General features: G+C 45.3%; 1 long non-coding RNA gene across 2 annotated transcripts in view; it reads right to left on the bottom strand.

The window, feature by feature from the left end:
• The window catches only part of LOC139355683 (uncharacterized), a 31561-nt gene extending 18979 nt beyond the window's left edge, over positions 1-12582 (bottom strand). For both annotated transcript variants that reach the window (XR_011606538.1, XR_011606539.1), the window contains exons 1-2: positions 12467-12582; positions 11921-12018 (exon numbers count right to left, since the gene is read on the bottom strand). This is a non-coding gene — a long non-coding RNA (uncharacterized lncRNA). The remainder of the gene's footprint in view (positions 1-11920; positions 12019-12466) is intronic.
• Positions 12583-26118: the final 13536 nt, after the last annotated feature.

Genomic DNA, 26118 nt, shown 5'->3' with positions numbered 1-26118 from the left:
CTTATCCAGAATTTAGTGCTGTTTTTGCTTGCTCTTTGAAGCTACTTAGGCTGCCCTTTGCACTCCCGTGGCTCTTGAGTCCAATTCCTCCTTATTTATTTATTTCACACTGTCTTCTAAGCTCCCCAACACCCAGTGAGCCCCCTCTGCCCCCAGACACATCTCTGTCCCATCCCCTCCTCTCACTGCGCCTGTACTTGGGGGCTCACTCAGCCCTTTCTCAGATCTGCTAGAGGTGCTCTGTTCCTTTAAGGGACTCCTCACAGCAGGATGTGGGACCACAGCCTGCAGGACCGGCCAGCCATTCTGACAGGTGAGAACCTGGATCCCTGCTCTCCAGAACCTCAAGAAGCTCAGAGCCTGAACGTGCTGACATAAGGGGCTCCCTCTCTCATGAGGATACTGTGCGCCAGACGCATTGTGTAGAGTACCTCCACCATGACCAGGTGATTTAGGCATCCTTGTGTTTCCTGCAGATAAGGCGAAGGGGACTCCTGGAGGTGACCTAGCTTGCCCAAGGTCCCGCCCAGGCACATGGAGAGCTGTGATTCTAAGTCGATGCCTCCAACTCAAAGCCCAGTGCCCTTCCCATCTGATAGGGACAAGACAGCAGTACCAGGAGGGACCTGCAGGTGGAGCGGTGACAGGATGGAAGCAGTAGCTTCTGGAAGAGCGTCTGGAATCCATGTGCGAGATGGACTGGGAGGAAGATGAGTAAACATCGGCTGCATCGAGGAGGCGGTGAGAAGCATCAAAATGATTAGGTGACTTCGTGGATGTAAATCCTCTTCCAGGACAAAGCTAAAAACAACCCTTTGTGACTGGAAGGGGTTAACTCTCTCAAGAGAGCTCGATGGCTACCCATTCTCAGAGCCCCTGGTGTGCTCAGGCAGAAAATGGGTAGGAGTAGTTCAAGGAATGCTTTATTGAGTATGGATCGGCCTTACAAGAAACTGCAGTTTGTGGAGGGCAACAAGCAGCCCAGACTGTGATAGTTGAAGCAGGTTAGAACTGCATAACTCTAAACAGCAGAGTTTCATCAGTCCTTCAGCTCCTGTGCCCTCCCAGCTCCAGACGTCCACCTCAGGATTTCCCATGGTGCACAGAAGACTTGTCCTGATTTGGGATAATGGAGACAGTGTGTCCATAGTGGTAGTCAGGAGTGGGAACTATTCCCTGAACCCAGCCTGAAGCAATTACAAAGGGCAGGGCCACCCAGGGCCCAGGGTCTGCAGCTGGTTAGAAAAAAACCATCTCTGATGAGGTCTCAAGGTTTGGCTCTTTTTCTCTCCACTGATTTCTCCCAGACAGACCAGATGGATTTGGTTCCAGGTCAGCGTGTTCTCTTACCCCTCAGCTCAGCAATCATCTATTTCTCTCGTCTACCTCTCCTAACTCTCTGCAGTAATAAAATCCTACCTTGAACAGTACATTCTGATTTACAAAGCTCCCTCACATGCACAATCTCATTTGGTCTTCTTAACAGTACTAAGGTAGAGGTGTTTTTTCCCATTTCACAGATAAAAACCTGAAGCTCAGAAGCTTTCACTTGCCCAAGGCCATAAAAACTGAGCCCAGGCAGGGCACAGTGGCACCTATAATCCCAGCACTTTGGGAGGCCAAGGTAGGCGGATCATCTGAGGCCAGGAGATCAAGACCAACCTGACCAACATGGTGAAACCCCATCTCTACTAAAAATACAAAAATTAGCCAAGTGTGGTGGCACATGCCTCCAGCTACTCTTGGGAGGCTGAGGCAGGAGAATCGCTTGAACCCAGTAGCCAAAGGTTTCAGAACCAAGATCACACCATTGCACCCCAGCCTGGTCAACAAGAACAAAAACTCCATCTCAAAAAAAAAAAAAAAAAAAAAAAAAAACTCCAGATAAGCTCTTCCTCCAATTCTCTCCATGTTAATGATCAAATTCACCAACTACCCAATGATTCATGCCAGAAACCTGAGAGACAGACACTTTTGACACTGCATCTTCTCTGAACTTCCTCTCAGCAGTTACCAAATTCCATCATTTTTTTCTCCTAAATATGTCTTTCCATCTCCACACTAGACTGTTGCCTCCCTCACTGTGATGCCTCCCCAGGGCCAAAAAGGCAGCCTCTTCTCTGGTCTTCCAACACTACTGTTGCCATATTTGTGCCATTCTCATACCATGCTGAGTGTTGTTTCAGAATTGAAAATCTGCCCATTTCATTTCTTAAGTTAAAACTCATGCGAGGTCCCCATTATTTCTAGAAGAAGAAGAGAGGGAGGAGGAGGTGGAAGAAGAAGAAAATACTTAACATGACTCTCAAGCACTTCATGGTCAATCCCTGTCTATGTCTTTATCTTTACCTTCATCACACCTAACTCTTCCCCCCATCCCCCTGAGCTCCAGCCACATTAGCCTTTCTTTAGCTCTTCAAATGTGCTAAACACTTCCTGCCTCAAGACCTTGTACCTGCTATTCCCTCTACCTGGAATATTCTTTCTTTCACTCCAACCTCGTTTTGCTTAGTTAAATTCTTACTCAGGGTCTCAACTTCAATGTCATTTCTTCAGAAAAACCTTCTTTTGTCCCCACAAAAAGGTTGAGTTACTCAGTTCTATACTCTCATATCTTCTTATTTCTCCTTCATGACAGGTGTCACAATTGTAATTAATTATTTACGTGATTGTAACAATTGGCTGTGGGCACAAAAATACTGCATTCCAAACTGCTTCAAAATCCAGTGACTTGAAACCATATTCTCAGGTTCTCATGGGCTGCAGGTCAGCTGGACATGACAGGTCTAGTTCAGGCTCGGATGGTGGCTTCACTTCAGGATGCAGTGGCTGGGTGGCCACTCTGCCTCTCACTGAGGTTGGTGAGCCATTGGGACCAGCCTCTGCTCCACACATCTCTCACTCTCTTCAGGCCAGCTGACTGCAGCGGGTTCTTCTCATGGTGATGGTAGGGGCAGAAGAGGGCAAATAGACGTGTGCAAAGTCTAGGCTTGGAATAGGCACATGGTCATGTCTGCACCATTCCATTGGCTAAAACCAAAGTAAAAGGGTAGGAAAAATATGCTCCATTCCTTTAGCAGGACAAACTCTAAAGTCACATTGCAAAGAACAAGGACAGAGAAAGGACGTGAAATATTAGGACAAAGAATGCAATCTACCCCAGTACTTATTGAACTGTGTTGAACTCCATTTTTTCATTTAAATTGTAAAATCTATGAATACATAGTTTTCTAAAGTGCATAACAAATTACCACAAATTTAGTGACCTGAATAACAGGTGTTTATTATCTCACAGTTTCCATGAGTCAGGAATTCAATCATGGCTTAGCTGGATTTTTGGTTCACAATCTCATAATGCTGCAATCAGTGTGTTGACTGGATTGTGTTCTCATCTGAAGGTGTAAGTGGGAAGAGAGCCACTTGAAAGCTCCCTTAGGTTGTTGGCAGAATTCATCATGTTTCTGCAGGACTGAGGGTCCTGTCTTCTTGCTGGCTGTTGGCTCAGGGCTGCTCTCATCTCATTAGCACACAACCCTTTCCTTGGATTGTTCACCACATGGCTGTTTGCTCCTTCAAGGCCACCAAGAGAGCCAGATCAAGTCTTCCCAGAGTAATCTCAGGAGTGATATCCCATCACCTCTCCCATATTCTTACAACTAAAAGCAATTCAGAGATCCCACCTATATTCATGCAGCTGGTACTACACAGGTTGTAACATCAGGGAGTGGAGATAATGGGGACCACCTTAGAGTTCTGCCTACACACTGTGATGATAGAAAGAGATGGACTTCATCTGTCCTGGTATTTCAGTATTTCTATGCTTTACACAATACCACAAAGATAGTTTGTGCTCAGTAAATATTTGTTGAAAGGATGAATGAATGAAAAAACACAAATGATGATAGTGGAATAGGACTTAGGTCTAGGTCTTTCAACTCTGACTCTAAAATTCTTCCATTATCTCAGCTACCTTCTCAGCCCACTTTTCTGCTCAGTCCCTCCCTCTCACATCAGGTCTTCATTCCCACAGTCCCAGTGCTTCCTAAGTTTTAACTCCACCACATTGTCTTATCTTTATTTTTTTTTATTTTTATTTTTTTGAGACAGAGTCTCATTCTGTCACCCAGGCTGGAGTGCACTGGTATGATCTCAGCTCACTGCAACCTCTGCCTCCCGGGTTCAAGCAATTCTCCTGCCTCAGCCTCCCAAGTAGCTGGGATTACAGGTGCCTGCCACCATACCTGACTAATTTTTGAATTTTTAGTAGAGACAGGGTCTCACCATGTTGGCCAGGCTGGTCTTGAACTCCTGACCTCAGGTGGTCTACCCACCTCAGCCTCCCAAAGTGCTGGGATTACAGGCGTGAGCCATTGCACCCAGCCCCACATTGTCTTATTTTATCTATCATTCTCTTCCTCTGTTTCATTCATGCCACCACTATTCCTCTTCTCTCTGTCTTCTCCTCACTTCCAGGCCCACTTCCCACACTTTATATGCTTCCCAGAGCACCAAACTCTTTTAAAGACAATGGGAGAAAGAACAAAATACCTTCCCTATCAGCATAGAGCAAGCACTCAAATAATATGTTTAAATGAGTGAGTGATTGAAAGAATGAATGGAAAATATATTTCCAGAAAGAGAAAGACATCTTATTGTCTTAAATGTGTCTGTCTTTTGATGGACCTGAAGATGGAAATGCCAAATATGAGCAGGGACACCTGGAATGGATCTGTGGTGACCTAATGGAATAGGAAAGCCATCTGTTTCATTTAAATCTTGGGGATTGTGTGTCTGTCTGTCTGTCTATCTGTTGAGACAAAGAGTTAGATAGAATAATAGGAGTTTAATTCACACATATTTGAAAATACAGAGCTCTATTCCTCTGAGTCTCTTAATTTTACATTCTAATTTATGTTCAGTGTTTTGCACAAAATGTGGATGTTACACTCAAAAACTATGCACTTTTCCACCCCCCACTTCCACATACCCCATGCCCTTTCCTGACACCCTCCCAAGAGAATCAGACAATCCACTGTAGTGGTTAGTTTTACGTGTCCACTTGATAGAGCCATAGGGTCCCCTGATATTTGGTCAAACATTATTCTGGGTGTTTCTGCTAAGGTGTTTTGAGATTAATGTTTACATCAGGAGACTGAGTAAAGCAGATTGCTCTCCCTAATGTGAGTGATGGGGGCATTATTCAATCAGTTGAAAACCTGAATAGAACAAAATTACTGACCCTTGAGTAAGAGAGAATTCTTCCTGCCTACCAGCCTTTGAACTGGAACTACACCACTGGCTGTTCTAGTTCTCAGGCCTTAGGACTTACTGGAGTTAAACCATCAGCTCTCCTGGATCTCCAGCTGGCCTCCTGCAGATTTTGGGACTTGCCAGCCTCCATAATCATGTAAGCCAAATTTTTTTTTTTTTTTTGAGATGGAGTTTCACCTCGTCACCCAGGTTGGAGTGCAATGGCACAATCTTGGCTCACTGCAACCTCTGCCTCCTGGGTTCAAGCAATTCTCCTGCCTCAGCCCCCCGAGTAACTGGGATTATAGGTGCCTGCCACCACAGCTGGCTAATTTTTTGTATTTTTAGCAGAAATGGAGTTTCACCATGTTGGCCAGGTTGGTCTCAAATTCCTGACCTCAGGTGATCCACCCACTTCACCCTCCCAAAGTGCTGGGATTACAGGCGTGAGCCACTGTGCCTGGCCTGATTCTTTTTTTTTTTTTTTTTTTTTGAGACGGAGTCTCGCTCTGCCACCCAGGCTGGAGTGCAGTGGCCGGATCTCAGCTCACTGCAAGCTCCGCCTCCCGGGTTCACGCCATTCTCCTGCCCTCCTGCCTCAGCCTCCCGAGTAGTTGGGACTACAGGCACCCACCACCGCGCCTGGCTAGTTTTTTGTATTTTTAGTAGAGACGGGGTTTCACCGTGTTCGCCAGGATGGTCTCGATCTCCTGACCTCGTGATCCGCCTGTCTCGGCCTCCCAAAGTGCTGGGATTACAGGCTTGAGCCACCGCACCCGACCTGATTCTTTATAATAAATCTCTCTCTCTCTCTCTCTCTTCTCTTTTTTTTCCCTCTCTCTCCACACACAAACACACACCCCCACACACACACCATTGCTTCTGCATTTCTGGAGAATGCTAATACAGTGACCTTCTGAACCTGTGGTGAGTCAGGGTGTGGAATGCATGAAATGTGTAAGGTGAATGACTGGCTTTGTGAGTCACATCCCAGGTCAAGGACTGAGCATGATGGGCAGGTCATCACCATCACAAGTCTCGCCCTGTCCAGTCTGTTTGTACTGCCATCAAGGCAAACAAAAATCAGAGGTTCCGACCACTGGGTTGAGCTAAGCACACTGGACACGGGTGAAGTTTACTGGGGGCCAACCTGCTGGATCTCCTATCATCAGCTTTTCTCTGCATATGCAAACTAAAGCTTTATGAAGGAAAAGAGTTCTGGAAGACAGAAAAGCCCTGATGATCTAAATAAATAATATCTAGGCATATAATTGGCACCGTGGCACACTCATTGCCAGAGAACAAGCTTGGGGAAGGGGTGTCTTCCTCCCAGCGGTCTCCAGCTGGCCCCCTGAGGCTGTGGCTGCCCCTGAGCCACAGAGGAATACACTCAACCTTACAGCTGGAAGGACCTGGCCCTAATAAAAATGTACCAAAGGCTTGTAGAAGCAAGACCTTTCCCCAGGCTGCAGTTTTCAGAAAGGGCAATGATTTACCTGAGCTTCTGATCAAACCCACAACAATCTGGAGTCCTCAACTGATTCGAAATGAAACTCTATTTCCTTCCTTTGGCTTCATTTCCTTCTGGTCAATATTTGTTCCACCATTTCCAGGCTGAAGATTATTCTTTTTAGTGGAAAAGACATGGTAACTAGGATTTGATGGGCTCTGTGTTCTCTGAGTCAGAAGGTAGAATAGAAAGAGTCATTATACTCACAACAGTTGACATGGGTTCTGGTGCCACTTCATCAATAACTTATCAGAGTTTTAAACGCCTGTGGGTATCTTTCTCTGTTCTGCAAAATGAGACCTTTAGATTGTGTGCTGATTAAGGTTTACAGGCTACAGTGTTGTAACAAAGACAAGCCAAAGTACAGTGGCTTAAATAAGAAGTTTATGCCTCTTTTTCACCAAACTTTCAAGTATTCGGTTGGTGCAAAAGTAACTGTGATTTTTGCCATTAAAAGTGGTTCAGGGATGGTGGGTTAGCTCTACTCAAAAAGGTCCAGGAAGCCAGGCTAGGGGGTCAACATGTGACTTTTGCCTCTGGATCCAAGGCAACAGAAACAGGGAGAAGGAAGGTCCAGGGATTTCTACTTTAACTAGAAATGTACACATCACTCTGCTCATATCCCACTGGCCGGTGTCATTGCCACGTTGCCACCAACTGCGAAAAAAGGCGGGAAAATTCAGTTTGTAATTGAGCAGTCATGTATCCACCTAAAGCTGGGAATGGGGCAAGGGGGAAGAGAGCTCTATTAGTAAACAAGAAAAGAGAAAAATAAATATGGGGAGCGACTCTACCACTGACAACATGATCTTGAAAGTTCTTTTGGCTCATAAGACAAAAAAGGCTAGGTTCTTCAGCAATTACACAATCTTTCCCCAGCATTGGCTTTATTCTGTTGTCATTTCCTTTTTCCAAATAGTCCATTTTCTTGTTTGACACATTTCACAATCCACAGCTCACTGTGGCCCTGAGTCTCCCTGACCTCATCCACGTGAGCTGGCCTTAGCTTCCATCTTTTACAGGATCACTCTTAAAATCTGAACTTATTAGCGGGCTTTGCAGGCAGTTCTGTTGATTCTTAGATGCCTTCACTTAGTCTCTTCCTTGCTACTATTCCTGGTTATTAGTTGAATCTTGGAATCTCCTGGGTTATTTTCAGATTTTTTCTCCCAGTAATCTTTCTGAAAGAGGAGACACGTAGGTGGCATTTATTGGTAATGCCCAGATAAATTTCCCTGAGGTTCCTGTACCATAGAGTGCCCCACCCTGGTGGACAGAACCAAGCCTGGGGGAGCAGCCCCCTATATCATTTACCACTACTTTCAGAAGCTGAAAGAGATTAAGGCAAATCAATATCCACAAGGCTTGATTTTCAGTAGACAAACTATTGCCCCATTACTGCTTCCTCGGTCTAGAGTGAAATTTCGACACCAGTATTTCACCTGAAAATGACCATGGCAAGCTCTTCATGTCCCAGTTTTCTTGCCGATGTTTCTCTCTGCTGACCACATCCTCTGTGCACTCTTTACCATGGTCCAGCCTCCTCTGGCCAAAACATCAGCCAGCACTGACAATGCCCTTGACTGTGGTCCTGCAGTGCACTGCCCTGACCCTTGAGCGACCTTCTCCTATTCCTTATTCTGGATTTTGGTTTCTCATGAAGACTCTCATTGTCTAAAGAACAGGAACCTTGCCTGGATGGAAGAAGAGAGAAAACAAAGTGTGCAGGGCTAAGGGAAGAGGGAGGGAGCCAAGGAGAAGACTGAAAAAGAGCAGAGCTTGGCAGGAGCTCCTTCCCCAGGGGCCATGGCTGACAAATTCCCTGAGCCGCAAGCGATGGTAGCCAAGGAAGTGGGTACAGCCAGCTGGCTACGCAGCTCTAGAAAGCCAGAAACTCCGGACTGATGGGTCCTCAAGAGTGCGCTTTGGAAAAGGAAAATGAGATTCCATCAGCGAGACCTAATGAGAAGGCCGCAGCCTCTGGTGAGCAGATGGAGCAGAGAGGAGGAGCTCTGACATTCATCTCTAGAGTGTGGGTGATGTGGGTGAAGAGCACAGCCAGCCACAGGGGCACAGAGTAGGTCAGAACCACAGGACCCCCTGTGCAGGGCTTGGCGAGCTGCCTTTTGGTGGAGAGAGGGCTGGAGAGACCCGGCCAGCCTTGTGGACTCCACAGAGGTAGCTGTTGGTGTGAATCTTTGCCCAGCAACATTTGCTGCTGACCATCCACCTTTTCCAGGTGAGGTAAGGGGGAGATTAGAGCAAAAACAGAAAAGGGGGTGCAGAGGGAATCTTCTTTTTCTCTGTATCAGAGGCTCAAAATGAATAATAATGATGGGTGGACTGAATCTAAAGTCACCCTGGTTTGAGTTTTGCTCAGTCCAAGAAGAAATGATTGTAACAGTTTACATCAGGACATAGAATTGAAATTACTGCTCCCTCTTTCAAATATCAAACCACCCACAGAATCAGTTCCAGGTTTAGCAGGGGAAGGAGAGAGGCAGGACAGCAGTAATCTGGATTGAATGCAGGTTTTATCTTCGCAGAAAGAATAAGCTCTTCTCTTACAGTGCCTTTCATTTAAAGTGCTCTTAAGAGCTGATGAGAATCGAGGTCATCGTAGAACCTCCTCTGTACTCAAGAAAAAGGAGAGGCAGAAATCTCACCCTCCTCCAGCTGACATGTGAGGGAATAGAAGGACCCAGCTGCAAATTGCCCAGAAGGACTGGGACTTAGGGAGAAAGGCTTGGGGACAAGAAGGACATTTAGAAGCACAGTTCTCAGACGGGCTACCTTCCCAGGCTCTGCGCCTCAGACACTCAGAGTTAGGCAAGTTCCATTTTCCAATATTATAGAACTTTTAACTTTTCTCACTGATTCCAGGGCTCCTCAACACCCTGGAGAAGCCCCATGACACAAATCTATGTCTTTGGGGATCAGAGATATTACCAGGTTTCCCAGAAGTCAAGATGGATCTCAAGACCGGGCACAGTGGCTCACGTCTGTAATCCCAGCACTTTGGGAGGATGGATCACCCAGACATGTGGATCACTTAAGGTCAGGAGTTCAAGACCGGCCCATCCCTATTAAAAATACAAAAATTAGCCAGGCGTGGTGGTGCACGCCCGTAGTCCCAGCTACTAGGGAGCCTGAAGCAGGAGAATTGCTTGAACCCAGGAGGCGGAGGTTGCAGTGTGCCGAGATCACACCACACTGCACTCCAGCCTGGATGACAGAGAGGGACTCCATTTTTAAAAAAAAGAAAGATGGGTCTCAAGACATATAAGCAGATTCCACAGTGAGCTTTCCTGCCTACAACCCCACCTCTACCACAAACATTTTACAGGTGAAGTCAGACTACAATTTAGTTTTAAATTGGCTGCCTTGAAGAAGAAATATTTTCCAAACGGAAAGTCCAACCAATGTTATGTTTGGGGGAATCACAGATGAAGACAAGAAGTTGTCTTCCACGTGCATGTCTTGGGGTGACAGCCGGGGAGGGGTTATGGGCTGACTGGATGTGAATTTTAAGCCTTTGGTGGAACTTGGTAAACAGTATGAATTTAGTCCATAAATCTGGGGCACAAGAAACAACCCATTTCTTTGTTTTTCTAAGTGAGCTTAAACCTGGCTCAGCCTCTTAAGTCACTTTTAATTTCTTTTGGGTCATAAAAAATATCCTGGGGTTTACGCAATTCAGGAAACTTGGGGAAGGGCCGCCTTTCTTCAGTACCTTGTACTCATTACTTTGATGCTCAATGGGAAGACTCTGCGGCTTCAAGTATCCTCCTTCCAAGCCAAGAAGGGAGGTAGTGGCTCCTGTTCAAGCCACAGACATCTCCACACTCATGCTATCCAAGGTCCTGCAACCTCCAGCCCACTGTACAGAGGCAGAATACACACAGATCTCCACTCACAAAGAGCCCGGCACCACTTCAGCCTCCTGTGCAGGCATCTCACTCTTTCTCAGGTTGGATCTCCCTTCTCCTTCAACCTGAAAGTCCTCCAGTTCTTGGATAAACCAGCTCCTCCCCCAAACAAGCCTATACTTGTTTCTCCCCTGGGGCAAGGGAAGTCCAGCTCTTGGAACACAGAGTCCTGGCTGTCCTTGAAAGGAGGTCGGAAATGCTGCTCATTCCTTCAGAAGGCTTAAAGTTTGGAAAACGAGAGAGAATGAATTCCTCAGTCAGGATCTACTGTATGGGGGAGCCACTCAGCCAACCTTCACCCCCGTCAGTGATTTCTTAGCTGGACCAGACCAATATGTCTATGTAACGAAGTTCCGAGCTGTTTTTTTTTTCAGTTCCATGGACCCTAACCTGAGCGTGCCCAGATGAACCAAGCAGGCAGCCACCCGGGGAACCTAAGTCCTGGAGTTGGGGAATGGGGACTGAAATGAGGTGTGAATCCAACATGGCAGGATCCAGGATCCAATCAGATTGAACTCTGGTGTCACCCCATGGCAGGATCTAGTCAGATCAGGCCTCCTGGCATCACCTCATTGCAAGATCCAGTCAGATCACACCTCATTACCCTATGCTTATAAAACCTGACCCAGCCCTCAACTGGAGAGACACTGCTTTGGGAACCATACCTGGGGTTCTCCTTACTTGTTACAAGTAATAACATCCCCTTGCTAAATCTTCCTTGGTTGTGGTCATTGGGTTGACACCCACCAAGCAACTGAACCCATCCGTTGTGTGGATGATAATTTCCCAGACTCCTGTGTAATGATCAGGGAGGAGGAAGCCCAGGATCCAGGCTCTATTCTCTTTCCTAGATTCTCTGCATAAAGGTACCTGACCAAGTGGAGGCTGAACATGGGTTCCTGACCAAGTGGGGCTGATCAGGGCTCCTCTCCCAAGTCCTGTGTCCTGCTGTGAACCTGTTGACTTGGAGGAGGCACCTTTTGCTAATTCATGCAAAGGCACCACATGGCCTAGGGGTGGCCTTGTACCTATAAATCTGCATGCCCCTCAGGCATCAGTACAACTTGGAAGTACCACTCTGTCCTGTGAGATTCACATTTAGCCCAGGAGTACCATGATGAAGGGAGAAAATGGGAAGTGGCCTGCCCCACACTGGGAACCATTGCCCAGCCATGTGACAGAGTGGAAGATCACCCAGCATGCTTGAGGGATGTGACCCAGCTCAGCCTACCTCTGTGGTAGGTCATGCCAGGCCGAAGCAAAAAAATTCTTCCTTGGGACAGGCTCTTCCTGGAAACCCTCTCCTCCAGCTGGGGAAACATGCTCAGCCTACTGGAAAAAAATGCAACAGGAGTTGGGAAACATGGATTGTTATTCCTTTAAATCACCTTGTGAAAATGATTTATCTTCTCTGGTCCTTGGTTTCCCCATCACCAGGATACCAGATCCTGCATAGGTTGGTTAGAGGATCACATTAAATCAAAGGATAAAACTGATAGGAAAAGCACAAAGAACTCCACAAATACAAAATAGAGAGGAGTGGGAGTACTGCCATATGCAGGGGACCTTTCCTTCTCTTTCAAATCAGATCTGTGCTCCTGTATCAGACCCTGAACAAACATAGAGTGTAGGAGTCCATAAGGAAGTCAGGACATCATAGAAACATTTTTTGATACAGAACGAAATGTCTCCTATGTCAGAAGAGGACACATGACCTTCCTCAGTCTTTCCAAACTCCCAACCACAGTCTCCAGGAGCTGGAAAAGAATTTGCCTACCCTAGTTTGGGTCAGGTGATGTTCCTTGTCCCACCCCTCTAAGCCACGCAGAGACAGCAGCCCACTGGGGGCTGATTCTCTTGAAACCTTCATCCTTTCCTGGTCACGTCCAGCCACGCACCCAGCTCTGGGAAAGAAAAGGGATGGGGGTGGCATTGGCATAAGAGGTCTGGAGGCAGGAGGAGGGGACAGTGAATCCTTAGTCCCCTTGCCAGAGCAGACTTGGACCCTAAAAATAGTTTCATGATGTCAACCAGAACAAAGCCTTCTTTGGCTCCAGGAGTAAAACTTCTCAGTCTGGAATTCAACCGAAGGCTTTGTTACAAATACTTTACATGACAGAACCTATTAATATCTCCAGCTAATTGCTCCCAGTTTTGTAATCTCTGTGGTGAAAATTCCAGGCAGGTCAATGAAAGGGAGTGGATTTGTTTGATTGGGGGCCTCCCAAGTTCATATAAACTAAGTCATGTTGGCATTTTAGCCACCTGAGAAGCCCCTTGCTGTGACTTGGTCTTAAGTCTCTGTTCCCTCAGCACCCTAAGGGATTCTGCAGGCTCCTGATGTTAGGGTGTGACAAGAGAGAATTAAAGAGAAGACATAGAAATGCATTTTACCAAGGCTTAAAATGAGGCAGAATCTCAGCAAGCACGTTTTGGTGACTTTGCTTTTGGCTGGATGCAAGAAGGAGCTGCTGAAAGCTCTAGCCTTGTGTTTTATAAATTGGATCAATCAAAATCTCCCCTCTGGCTTGTATTAGTGAAGCTCCAGCCTCCCCTCACTCTCCTGGGAGGGGGGCTAGTCAGGTTCTCTGTTCTCCTGTAAGAAGACCCAAGATTCCCCTGAGCAGAAATGATGGAAATTGAGAATTCAAAAATTAGTGGCAACAGTGCTTGTTCCATGGCTGTGACCCAAGAGAAGACTGTGGAGAGAAAATAGCTTCAAATTGTATTTAAATGTAAACACGTTATCACAATAAATACAAGTCATTTCTTCCATGCACCCCAGAAGGAGCTAGGTGACTGAGAATCACTTAATGCCTGTTCCCCTAGCAATCATGTGAAACAGCTCAGATCACTGAAGGTAAATCACATTAAAATGTAGTAGTATTCCCAAACTCGAGCGGGAACCAGACCATTCCCACCCATACACAGACTCAGTGGCAAGTTACATACACAAAGAACAGAGTAAATACTCAACCTGGCAAGGAAGCTTGTTTGAGTCTTCCACCATGTGAGGACACAAGAAGATGCCATCATTGAGAAGGCTGGTCTCATCATTGAGAAGGCTGGTCTCATCACTGAGAAGACTCATCAAGTCTACCATTGCCTTGATCTTGGGCTTCCCAGGCTCCAGAACTGTAAAAAATACATTTCTGTTGTTTATAAGCCACCCAGTATGATATTTTGTTACAGCAGCCAGAACGAGCAAAGAGGTTGGAAAGGAGGGTACAGTAGAGCCTCAGGGAGTCCCAGGAGACTTGGAACTGGTGCATGGTACTTCATTTTGTTTGAGGGTTTGACTTTTTATGTTATTTTGGAGGATTGGCATCTGAAAATAGGGTCTGGGGGTTTAGTTCTTTGAAATGTGATTTTTACTTGTTTCGTCCTTAATAAATGACATCTTGGACTCTAACTAAAAGCTCCTTTTGGCTGAAACTACTCTAATGATCTATCCTGAATTGTTTGGAAATGTCAGGAAGACGATGAGCATACAAGCTGCTGTCACCCATTCAAGCCAGAGTGCAAGAGTAACCCGCAAGTGACCTCTGATGCTGCAGACCACATGCCTTGATCTCTTACTTGCCAGGCTCTGCAGTGGCCCCTGTGGGGCGTTTACTTTTGAGTGACCATCCTAGATAGATGTCTCTTCTTGTGAGTGATGACATTTTCCTGGGGTTGGAGCTGCATCCTAGCACCTCACACCCGGAGTTCAGATCTAGAATGGAAGCAACTGGGAGGGAAGGTCTGCACAGAGCCCCTTCCAAAATGCTGTAGTTAATAAAGTACAGTCAAGTCCTCATAAGTTGTGGCAACTGAAGCCCACATGAATACTCATCCCCAGGTTTTCTAGCCAACCTGGCAAACAGCTGCTTCAGAGACAGCCCTGCCCTATGTAGGCTCTTGAGGTTACAGCTAAGAAGACCTCTCAATTAAAGCCACTGTTAGCAACAGCCCTCCTTCCCTTCACCCACCAGAAGTCTTTCCTCTAGACCTTCTAATATGCATCCCCCTTGAATCCAGAAACCAGCTTCAGGTGAGGCTGGAAAGAGTAGCTGCCTGAAGGAGCCAGGTGGGAGAATATGAATGTGGGGAGGGCAGGAGAGTCGACCAGATCCTCAGTTTCCAGTCCACAGTGCTGTCCACCCTCCACCTCCTAGACACCTGGACATGGCTTTCCTGTTTACCTTCTGATGAACATCAGTTCCAAGCATAGAATTGGCAGGGTTCCTAAAAGCTGTTAGTACTCATCCTTCACCAATTTATAAATCTTCTCTGACGTGTTCCCTTTCTAAAGCCAAGCAGGAAAATGTTACATTCCTCTCTCCTTCCTTTTTTTTCCTTCCTTTCTTTCCTTCTTCTTTCTTGCCTCCCTCTCCCCACAGCAAGGGGGGTGTGAAGGGGCACAGGGGTCCCAGACTTTGTTTATGCAGAGGAATTATTCTCAAGGCAACCATTTTCCCAGCAACAATGTAATTATAAAATATTACTCAAACACACTGGGTATTATTGAATGTGCCATTTCTGGATCCCAGCCAAGAGCTTTGGCAGAAAAGAGACTCAAAGGAGGAAAAGAGGGAGAAAAGTTATGAACATGTTTCCCCGTCACTCCTGCTGTTGAAATAAACCACATGTAAGTTTTCTAGAAGAACAGGGCAGAAAGAAACAGCTCTGAAGCACATGTTTCAGAGCAGAGGTCTTGTTTGGGGGATTTCGAAAATTAGCAGCTGAAACAATATAACGTGAAGTCGAGGGGCATGTGGAAGTGATTAAGTACCCTTGCAATATACAGTAAGAGTTATTAACCAGCATCTTACTACTGGCTACTTGGAGACAGGATGTGAATAAACACAAAGTTGTGCTCAGTAACTACACCAGGGGTCGTGAGGACCCTGGTCGTCTGAGGAAACACGTATATTTGGAAAGGAGTTGGAGTTAACAACATGACAGTTCTTTACTAAAACAAACCCTAGAGGGAAGGTGGTGCAGAAATCTCATCCACGAGGTTGTAATGATCTCTGCCTGCCTCTAACACCAAGTCATCACAAAGAAGCACTCAAAGGTAGGATGTGTTCAGTCCTTTTGCTATTCAGTCATTCACTTATTTATTTAATTATTTATTTTGAGACAGAGTCTCACTCTGTCGCCCAGGCTGGAATGAAATGGTGCCATCTCAGCTCACTGCAACCTCTGCCTCCCAGGTTCAAGCGATTCGCCTGCCTCAACCTCCCATGTAGCTGGGATTACAGGTGCCTGCCACTGTGCCAGGCTAATTTTTTGTATTTTTAGTAGAGACAGGGTTTCACTATGTTGGCTAGGCTGGGCTCAAACTCCTGACCTCAGGTGATCCACCTTTCTTGGCCTCCCAAAGTGCTGGGATTACAGGTGTTAGCCACCATGCCCGGCCTCATTTGTTCATTTATAAATTTACACACAAGTATATTCAATCAGTATTAATTAAGCAACTACTATAAACACATACTTTGGACAATATAAAGACTATAAAAGGATCTGAAAAAAAGTACTATCTAATGAAAACAGAAAACCTACACTTATAACAAGTGCAATTAACAACACAAGACATGACACGGGCAGCATACATATTTACAGAAATGGTAAAGGAATAATGCAGACGAGAAACCTCCAAGCACTTTGGGGAGGAAGGTGAGATCACCGTGGTCCAGGGTAACCTGGAAAGGATGAGGTTTGAGTTGAGCTCTGGATGACTGGAAAGGAAGAGAAGAGGCATTCCAGGTGAGCTAGAACAGCATCATCATGGTGGGAAAATCCTTCCTCTTTTGCTCCATTCCTGTGTAAGAGCCATGCAAGAACTCTGCCATCAAGAACAGGCTGATTAGATGAGCTTCACATTGATGAAAGCTGCCAGAAAGGACAGGTGGGACTCAGTGTCCCTTCATATAGTCAGAAAACAAGTTCCAAACTGGCCATTTTTTCCCCTGCCCCAAGGAAGTTCCCGCCAACCTCCAGAGTGACCAAGGTCTTTACTTTTTTTTCTGTTTTTTGTTTGCTTGTTTGTTTGTGTTTGTCTGCTTATTTTTGAGACAGAGCCTCGCTCTTGTTGCCCAGTCTGGAGTGCAACGGTGCGATCTCGACTCACTGCAACCTCTACCTCCCGGGTTCAAGTGATTCTCCTGGCTCAGCCTCCAAAGTAGCTGGGATTACAGGCACCCACCACCATACCCAGCTAATCTTTTGTATTTTTAGTAGAGAGAGGGTTTCACTATGTTTGCCAGGCTGGTATCGAACTCCTGACCTCAGGTGATCCACCTGCTTTGGCTCCCAAAGTGCTGGGATTACAGGCATGAGCCACCATGCCCAGCTTGACCAAGGCCTTTTTGTTTCACCCAACAAAAAGGGTAGGGTCCTGAGCCTCCCTCCATGGGAACTCCACCACCAATGGCACTGTAGCCCAAGACATAGACACTTTGTCACTTGGCCTGTGCCTAACCTTCAGACAAGGACAACAGTCAAGGGGACCCATCTCCTCTTTCTCCAGCTGGACTGGTCTGCAGCTGCACTCCTGGCCCACTCTCACAAGGTGTCGAGTGCCCTCCATTCACTTGGGAAGTGAGGGGAATAGTACTGCCCTGAAGCTGGCTACTACACAGGCCAACTTCAGTGGGAAACCCATAACCACACAACTCAGGGCTGATGAAAAAATCTGGAGTTGTGCCCTCTAGTCTAGTCAGCCCAGCTTCCTGTCCCACGCAGTATGCAAGATTTCACTGTCACTGCCCAAATGTCTGGGTTGCCCCATAGGTGTATTCTCTCTTTTACTCCCCTAAATGCCTTCTTCTTTTCTTTTCTTTTGTTTGTTTGTTTTTGAGATGGAGTTTCACTCTATTGCCCAGGCTGGAGTGCAGTGGCATGATCTCGGCTCACTGCAACCTCCACCTCCCAGCAATTCTCATGCCTCAGCCTCCTGAGTAGCTGGGATTACAGGTACCCGCCACCACACCCAGCTACTTTTTGTATTTTCAGTAGAGATGGGGTTTCGCCATGTTGGCCAGGCTGGTCTCGAATTCCTGACCTCAAGTGATCTGCCTGCCTGGGTCTCCCAAAATGCTGAGATTACAGGCATGAGCCACTGCGCCTGGCCACCTTCTTTTCTTAATGTTCTTTTAAGTTCCTCTCCAGTTTCTCAGGCTACTCATTCCTCAAAATTGAGCAAGTCCCAAGTTATTAGCTCCACCTGCCCAGTTCCACCCCTGCATAGAAAAGAGAGGTGAACTGATTCCTGAGTATAGCAGAGGCTCGATGGAGGAAGCACATTAGAAAAAACCTCATCTCTGCATTACAGTTAGATCTTTTTCTCTTTCTTTTCTTTTCTTTCTTCTTTCTTTCTTTCTTTTTTTTCTTTCTTTCTTTTCTTTCTTTCTTTTCTTCCTTCCTTCCTTCCTTTCTTTCTTCTTTCTTTCCTTCTTTCTTTCTTTCTTTCCTTGATTCTCTTTCTTTCTTTCCTTCCTTCTTTCTTTTCTTCCCCCCTTCCCCCCCACAAAATATCTAAAAGCAATCAAAGCCACCTTTCACTGCAAGGCTTAGATTCCCACTAAAAGCTTTCATTAGGTCTGTACACAAATTCCAATCTTCCCTGTGACTTGGACATTGTTATGCTGACAGCGCATCCATTTCCCTTCCTGATCTTGGATAATGTTACAAAGCCCTCTTCCACCAAATGACTTCCCGTGCAATGCGCCCGAAGCCAGGGTTTCTCCTGTTGGCTGCAGAGGGTGAAGAGGTGCAAGCAGTGTAGGAGTTCATCCCCACCAGAGGTGCTAGTGTGCTCTTGGCACCACCTCATTCACACACTCCTTCTTTCTTCACTCTTTCACATGTGAAGGTAATTCTGCGTTCTGTAAAGACAGACTCTGTTCCATTCATCTCGTCAGCACCACAGCCTCTCGTATCTAGAAAGTCTCAAAAAGTGGGTTATTATCTACCTCATTTCTCTAGGAGCCCCATCGAAGGATTTGTTATTTCAAAATTTTTTCCATATGAGTCTTGGCTATTTTTTGTTGGAGTTATACCAAGGTACCTTATTTTTGGCTCTGATTCTTAAATTAGTTGACCTTTTTTTTTTTTTTTGGAAGGAGTCTCGCGCTGTCACCAGCCTGGAGTGCTGTGGCACGATCTCAGCTCACTGCAACCTCCAACTCCCTGGTTCAAGCAATCCTTCTACCTCAGCCTCCTGAGTAGCTGGGACTACAGGCGCCCACCACCACGCCCAGCTAATTTTTGTATTTTTAGTAGAAATCAGGTTTCACCATGTTGGCCAAGATGGTCTCAATCTCCTGACCTCGTGATCTGCCTGCTTCTGTCTCCCAAAGTGCTAGGATTACAGGCGTGAGCCACTGTGCCCAGCCAAATTAGTTGACTTTTTAACTGACAGATTACAAGCACATATAACAAGTATTTATGGGGTACAAAGTGATGCCTTTTTTTCTTTTTTTTCAGATGGAGTTTCACTCTCGTCACCCAGGTTGGAGTGCAATGGCATTATCTCAGCTCCCTGCAACCTCCACCTCCCCAGTTCAAGCAATTCGCCTGTCTCAGCCTCCTGAGTAGCTGGGATTACAGGTGCCCGCCACTGTGCCTAGCTAATTTTTGTATTTTTAGTAGAGACAGGGTTTCACCATGTTGGCCACGCTGGTCTCAAACTCCTGACCTCAGATGATCCACCTGCCTCAGCCTCCCAAAGTGCTGGGATTACAGGCATGAGCTACCGCACCTGGCCTGATTTTTATTTTATTTATTTATTTATTTATTTTTTCATTTTTTTTAAGAAATGAGCGTCTCTCTATGTTGCTTGGGCTGACCTTGAACTTCTAGGCTCAAGTGATCCTCCTACCTCAGCCTCCCGAGTAGCTGGGACTACAGGCAGACAGGCAGGTGCCACTGCATCCAGCTGAGGTGTTTTGATTTTTAATCAAAAAAATGTTTCTTTATTTCTTTTTTTTAGAGACAGGGTCTTGCTTTGTCACTCAGGCTGGAATGCAATGGCAAAGTAATTGCACACTGCATCCTCAAACTCCTGGGCTCAAGAGAGTTTCCTGTCTCAACCTCCCAACTAGTTGGAACTACAGGTATACACCGTGCCTGGTTCATTTTAATTTTTAAATTTTTTTTTTTTGCAGAGATTGGATCTTACTGTCTAGCCCAGGCTGGTTTTGAACTCTTGGGCTCAAGCAGTCTTCCCATCTTGGCCTCCCAAGTGCTGAGAGTACAGGTGTGAGCCAACACACCCAGCCTCAAATAAATTTTTAATGATAATTTCCTACTGTTTGTTACTGATATACAGAGATGCAGTTGATTTTATATAGAATAATCTTCTCTTATTAATTCTGATAATCTGTAAATTCTGAGTTTCCTATCTAGAAAATCATATTTTTAGTGGAAAAGGACTATTTTTTTCTTCCTTTGCTAGTCATATTTTTAAGAAAAATGTGTTTTTCTTGTCTTCTCTGCTGGCTTGGACCTGCAGTAAGCATAGACTAGTGACAAACCGAAGTGGCTATAGTTGGCATCCTTGTCTAATTTTAAAAGGCATTTTCCCAGTAAGTTTCTGGCAGATATCCTTTATCAGGTTAAGAAAGTTCATTCTGTTGCTAGTTTACAAAATACTTTTATCTGTCTTTTAAATAATAATTAAGTATTGCATTTAACCAAGGATTTTTTTATCTATCGAGATATTCATATGGACTGAATTATGTTCCCCCAAAATTCCCAGAGTGAAGCCCTAACTCCCGATACTCCAGGATGTGGCTGTACATGGAGACGGGGCCTTTAAAGAGATGCCTGAATTGAAAGCAGGTCATTAGGATGGGTTTTAACCCACCCTGGATGGTGTCGTTATAAGAAAAAGCAATCAGGATTTGCAGGGGACAGTGGGGGCGTACGTGCACACAAGGATGCTTATGTGAAGAGGCTGTGAGAAGGCGGCCGTCTGCAGGCCAAGAAGAGAGTCCTTAAGAGAAGACAAATCTGCTGACACCTTCCCCTTAAGCCTCCAGACTCCAGAACTGTGAGGAAATAAATTTCTGTTGCTGATGCCATCCAGTCTGTGGTCTTTTGTGTTGCAGCCTGAGCACATAACTTTGCTTATTTCATCTGTTCATGTAAATTACACTAAGAGATTTGAAAATGTTCATCCATCCCTGCACCCTAGGACAGACAAGTCATTTAAGACATATTTTTTAATACATTTTACTTAGAAGTTTTACATCTATATTGCCAAGTGAGGTTGGCCACAATTTTCTTTCTTATATTGTTATCTTGTTTTGGTATTGTAGGGGCTCAGAAAAGAAAAACAGCTCACAGCTGTATGAGCTGGCAAAATATATTTTGCCAAAATATACGAGGCTGGCAAAATATATCAGGCCCAGAAAGACGAGTCCAGAGGGACTGCAGGTATACCCTAGCCCCCATTACTGCACTCGTGGCCAGACAGAAGCAACTGTTCAAAGGCATTTTGTTCCTGACTGGCTGTCTCATCCATTATCTTCATATTCTTGAAATTTGTGATACAAAGAACAATATACGGCCAGCCAATAGCTTATTTTATTTTAATGTAAATTCTTGGTAAATGACTTAGGAACTGCCTCTCCTTTTCCTATAAAAACCTACTTATAACTGCTGCTGATGGGAACATACATTCAGGGCAACTTGAATCTACACTCCTGAGTTGCAGTCCTCAAACCTCACCCAAATAAATTTGCTACACATACTAAGCTTGTCTCGATGTTTTCCTTTAGGTCAACAGGGTCAAGGGCAAACTTTCCCTTTGTGCTCTGAAGTTTCAATGAAAAATCAACTGACAAAAAGGAGATTAGTAAGAAAAAAGGCATATAACTTTTTTCTTTTTTAAAGAGAGTCTTGCTCTGTGAGTGAGATTATAGCTCACTGCAGCCTCAAACTCCTGGGCTCAAGCAATCCTCCCACCTCAGCTTCCCGAGTAGCCGGCACCTCAGGCATGTGCCACCACACCCAACTAATTTTTAAATTATCTGTAGAGACAGTGTGTTCCTGTGTTATCAAGCTGGTCTCGAACTCCTGGGCTCAAGCAATCCCACTGCCTCAGCCTCCCAACGTGCTAGGATTACAGGCACTGCGCCGGCTGGTATACAAATTTATTAACGTGTACAGGAGAGAAACACAGAGTAGTTACCCCCAACCTCTCGATGGGATACAGAAGCTTCTAGTAAGTGATTATTAGGGAGAATTAATGAACCAGAGAAAGAGAAATTAACTCGTAAAGTATTCCCTTTGGGGTACATGCAGAACAAATGTCCCCTATTGATTCTGTTTCTCTAGAGAACCAAGACTAATACATAGACTTTACACAATTAACCCAAAGAGTCACTAAACGAACAACAATAACAAACAACAGCAGCAGCTAAATGTTAGAAGGGGAGTGAGTTTGATTTCCACAGTCACCACATTATATTATTTAAAATACCCAGTTCTCAATAACAAAGTACAAAAGATGCAAATAAATACGAAAATATGACCCATACACAAAGGAAAGAAAGCAGTCAATAGAAAACTGTTCCTGGCTGGGCGCAGTGGCTCACACCTGTCATCCCAGCACTTTGGGAGGCTGAGGCGGGTGGATCATGTGAGGTCAGGAGTTCGAGATCAGCCTGGCCAACATGGTGAAACCCTGTCTCCACTAAAAATACAAAAATTAGCCGGGCGTGATGGTACGCCTGTAATCCCAACTGCTCGGGAAGCTGAGACAGGAGAATTGCTTGAACCCGGGAGGGGGAGTTTACAGTGAGCCGAGATCGTACCACTGCACTCCAGCCTGGGCGACAAGAGTGAGACTCTGTCTCCAAAAAGAGAGAAAGAAAGAAACTGTTCTGTTCCTGAGGAACATCAGAAATGGCACTTATTAGTCAAAGACTTTAGGCTGGGTGCAGTGGCTCACGGCTGTAATCCCAGCATTTTGGGAAACTGAAGCGGGCAGGTCATTTGAGGTCAGGAGTTCGAGACCAGTCTGGTCAACATGATGAAACCTTGTCTCTACTAAAAATACAAAAAAAAATTAGCCGGTCACAGTGGCACACATGTGTAATCCCAGGTACTCGGGAGGTTAAGCACGAGAATAGCTTGAACTTGGAAGGTGGAAGTTGCAGTGAGCTGAGATTATGCAACTATACTCCAGTCTAGGCGACAGAGCAAGACTCCATCTCAAAAAGGAAAGTCCAAGGCTTTAAATCAGACATTATAAATATGTCCAAAGCACTAAAGGAAACAGTGTCTAAAGAATTAAAGGACCAGCACTTTGGGAAGCTGAGGCGGACCGATCACAAGGTCAGGAGTTCAAGACCATCCTGGCTAACATGGTAAAACCCCATTTCTACTAAAAATACAAAAATTAGCTGGCATAGTGGCATGTGTCTGTAGTCCCAGCTACTCAGGAGGCTGAGGCAGGAGAGTGGTGTGAACCTAGGAGGTGGAGGTTGCAGTGAGTGGAGATCGCACCACTGCACTCCAGCCTGAGTGACAGAGCGAGACTCCATCTCAAAAAAAATAAAAATTAAAAGAAAGTATGAGAATGATCAATTCTCATTCATCTCAGAGATCATCAATAAAGAGATGGAAATTTTTGAAAGAACCAAATAGAATTTCCGACGTCAAAAAGTAAAATAACGGCATAACTGAAATGAAAAATTCATTACAGGGGTTCAACAGCAGATTTGATCTGGCAGAAGAAAGAATCAGCTAACTTGAAGATAAGTCAGTGGAGAGAATCCACTCTGAGGAATAATAAGAGAAAAGAATGAAGACAAATTAACAGAGTCTCATATCTGTGGGACACCATCAAGTGTACCAACATACATATCATGGGAATCCTAGAAGGAGAGAGAGGAAGGGGTAGAAAACGTACTTGAAGAAATAAATCCAAAAGAAGCCATTCATAAGTGATCAACATCAGTTGTCTGGCTACAAAGGACTCTCTGAAGAATCACGTTGATATTAAGAAGGCTTGGCTCTGCTGTATGTAGCTTACCTCTGAATCCTTCACATGGAAGAGTTGGCTAGAAGCTCTGTCTGGTGGCTGGGAATTAATCCTGAAATCCAGAAGGAGGTAGAAGAGTGGAGCATATGCTAAGCGAGCCAAGGGAAGTGATCGATCGAGAAGCCTGGGGGCAATCACTAATTTCTCTCTCAGGGGTCATAGCTGGGGAAGAATATCCTAGTTTTGTTCTGCCTCTTCTCCAGATGGCTCTGATCAGCATTGATTACAACTCCTGCTGTGTCCATTAATGGCAAATCATTGATAACCAGACATCAGGGTTTCTCAAGGTGAATATGCATTTAGCTCATTCACGTATCTCTAAATTGTCACCATTGTTTCTTAAAAGTCTTACTCAAATAGTCTTACTTCAGAAGTACTGCAGATACTCTTAAATGAATTGTTGAAAGAGATGAGCCAAGAAACATTTACTGCTGTCTCATTTCAGATTTAACTGGAGTCATGCTTGTTCAATGACTGAAGAGGAAGCATCCCAAATCTTGACTTTTATTTCCAGCCAGACTTTGCAGTGACCTCAAAACATAATCAGGACTATATCCTCAGTGTTTCTTAGTGATGCCCTCTGCACTTACTTGATTCTTATTTTTACCACCAAAGACGGTGTTGTTGGAATCATGGGATTTGAGTCAAAATATGGGTTCCTGCTACCAAAATTATATCAGAGCAACATGTAAAATCCAGACTCAGGCAGACCAATGCAGCAACATCATAATAAAAAGTATTTATGAAGTACCTGAGCACCCACTGTTTATTAGATATTTTAGATAATTTACCTCTAATCCACACATCACTGCAAGATAGTGTCTTCATCCACAGTTTTACAGGCAAAGAAATAAGCTCAGAAAAATTAAAGAACTTACCCAAGGTCACACAGTTACAAAGTGAAAGAACTGTCATCCCCTAAAACCCATTGCACTAAGCAGATCATTTCCCAAATCTTCTATGTGCTGTCCTACTTTGACCAGTGTGTTGGTGCCTCTGGCCAAGCTGGCTGGAGTTAGGGTGAGCTCCTGCCCCAAGGTTGGGGCAACCCTGTAGGTTCAACCTATGAAGTACCACATGGCCAAAGGGCAGAAAACCTAGTGATGATTCACCCCAACCAATCAAATTCTCTTTCTATTGAACTTAAACAGAAGATACAGGAAAAAAGAGTCAACAGCTAATTTTGGGAGTGGGAGCCAAACAGTACTGAAAATCACACAGAAGGAAGAGCAACCATGAAGGCCCAAAAGTAGGTAGACTCCATGAGTAAGCCAAAGATCATAGCAACAGAACAAAACATATGCAAAGGATGGAGAATGAGATCACCAGCAGGTTGTGTCCTGAGTGCCAGAAGTAGAAACTGAGACATTCTGAATCACCATAATTGTAAGGGACCAATAAATCCCGAGGCTGGGGCAGAGGGAGTCAGAGAACCTAGTGACTTGAGTTGTGTCTTTAAGTTCCCAAGCTATGCTCCCACATCTCTGAGCTCAGCTCCATGGCTCTTTTTGAGGATACTGTGACATCTTGTTCCCTTTTTGGACATGTATCCTTGATCTAAATCTCCATTCCTCCAAGTCACTGAGTAACAGGAGGCAAACTAACACAGGCCCCCTCTCTCTTTTACCTCTTGCTTCTCTCGGTGTGGACAACTGCAAAGTTGTTTCTCTTTCTTTCTTTCCTTCTTTTTTGTTGAGATGGAGTTTCACGCTATCATCCAGGTTGGAGTGCAGTGGTGTGATCTGGGCTTACTGCAACCTCCACCTCTCAGGTTCAAGTGATTCTTCTGCCTCAGGCTCCCGAGTAGCTGAGATTACAGGCGCCAGCCACCACGCCCTGTAATTTTTTGTATTTTTAGTAGAGATGGGGTTTCGCTATGTTGGCCAGGCTGGTCTTGAACTCCTGACCTCCTGATCCTCCTGGCTCGGCCTCCGAAAGTGCTGATATTACAGGCATGAGCCACCACGCCCAGCCAAAGTTGTTTCTTGCTCCCACTGTGTGTCTGGCGGAAAAGGCAGCTGAAGCAGCTCTCCTGAAGCCAACTAGTCCTCAGTCCTCACCAGCACTCAAGAGAAGACCTCTACTCACAACAGCTGAGATGCAGACCCCTGGCATTTCCTACACACAGAGACAGTCTCACAACTAATTAAAATATTTCATTAAGGGAAAAGGGAGGGGTGATTCCCTGATCTGCTTTTGTTTCTTTCTGAGATTGAGGACCTCTGTTCCTCTCAGCTCCCTGAAGCTGTAAGCTGCAGAGAGGTATGCCCAGCATGGCCTTGGGAGCTTGGCCTGAATCAGCATGACTGTTCTCGAAGTACTCTGTTTGCCCCCTAAGCATTCCTTGCTGCTCTTGTGTAGCCAAAATTACAGAAGGAATTTTCTGGTCA

Source organism: Macaca nemestrina, chromosome 8 (genome assembly GCF_043159975.1).
Source record: "Macaca nemestrina isolate mMacNem1 chromosome 8, mMacNem.hap1, whole genome shotgun sequence".
NCBI lineage: Eukaryota > Metazoa > Chordata > Mammalia > Primates > Cercopithecidae > Macaca > Macaca nemestrina.
The sequence above is the reverse complement of the archived record's forward strand: the minus strand, read 5'-3'. Positions and strand labels throughout refer to the sequence as shown.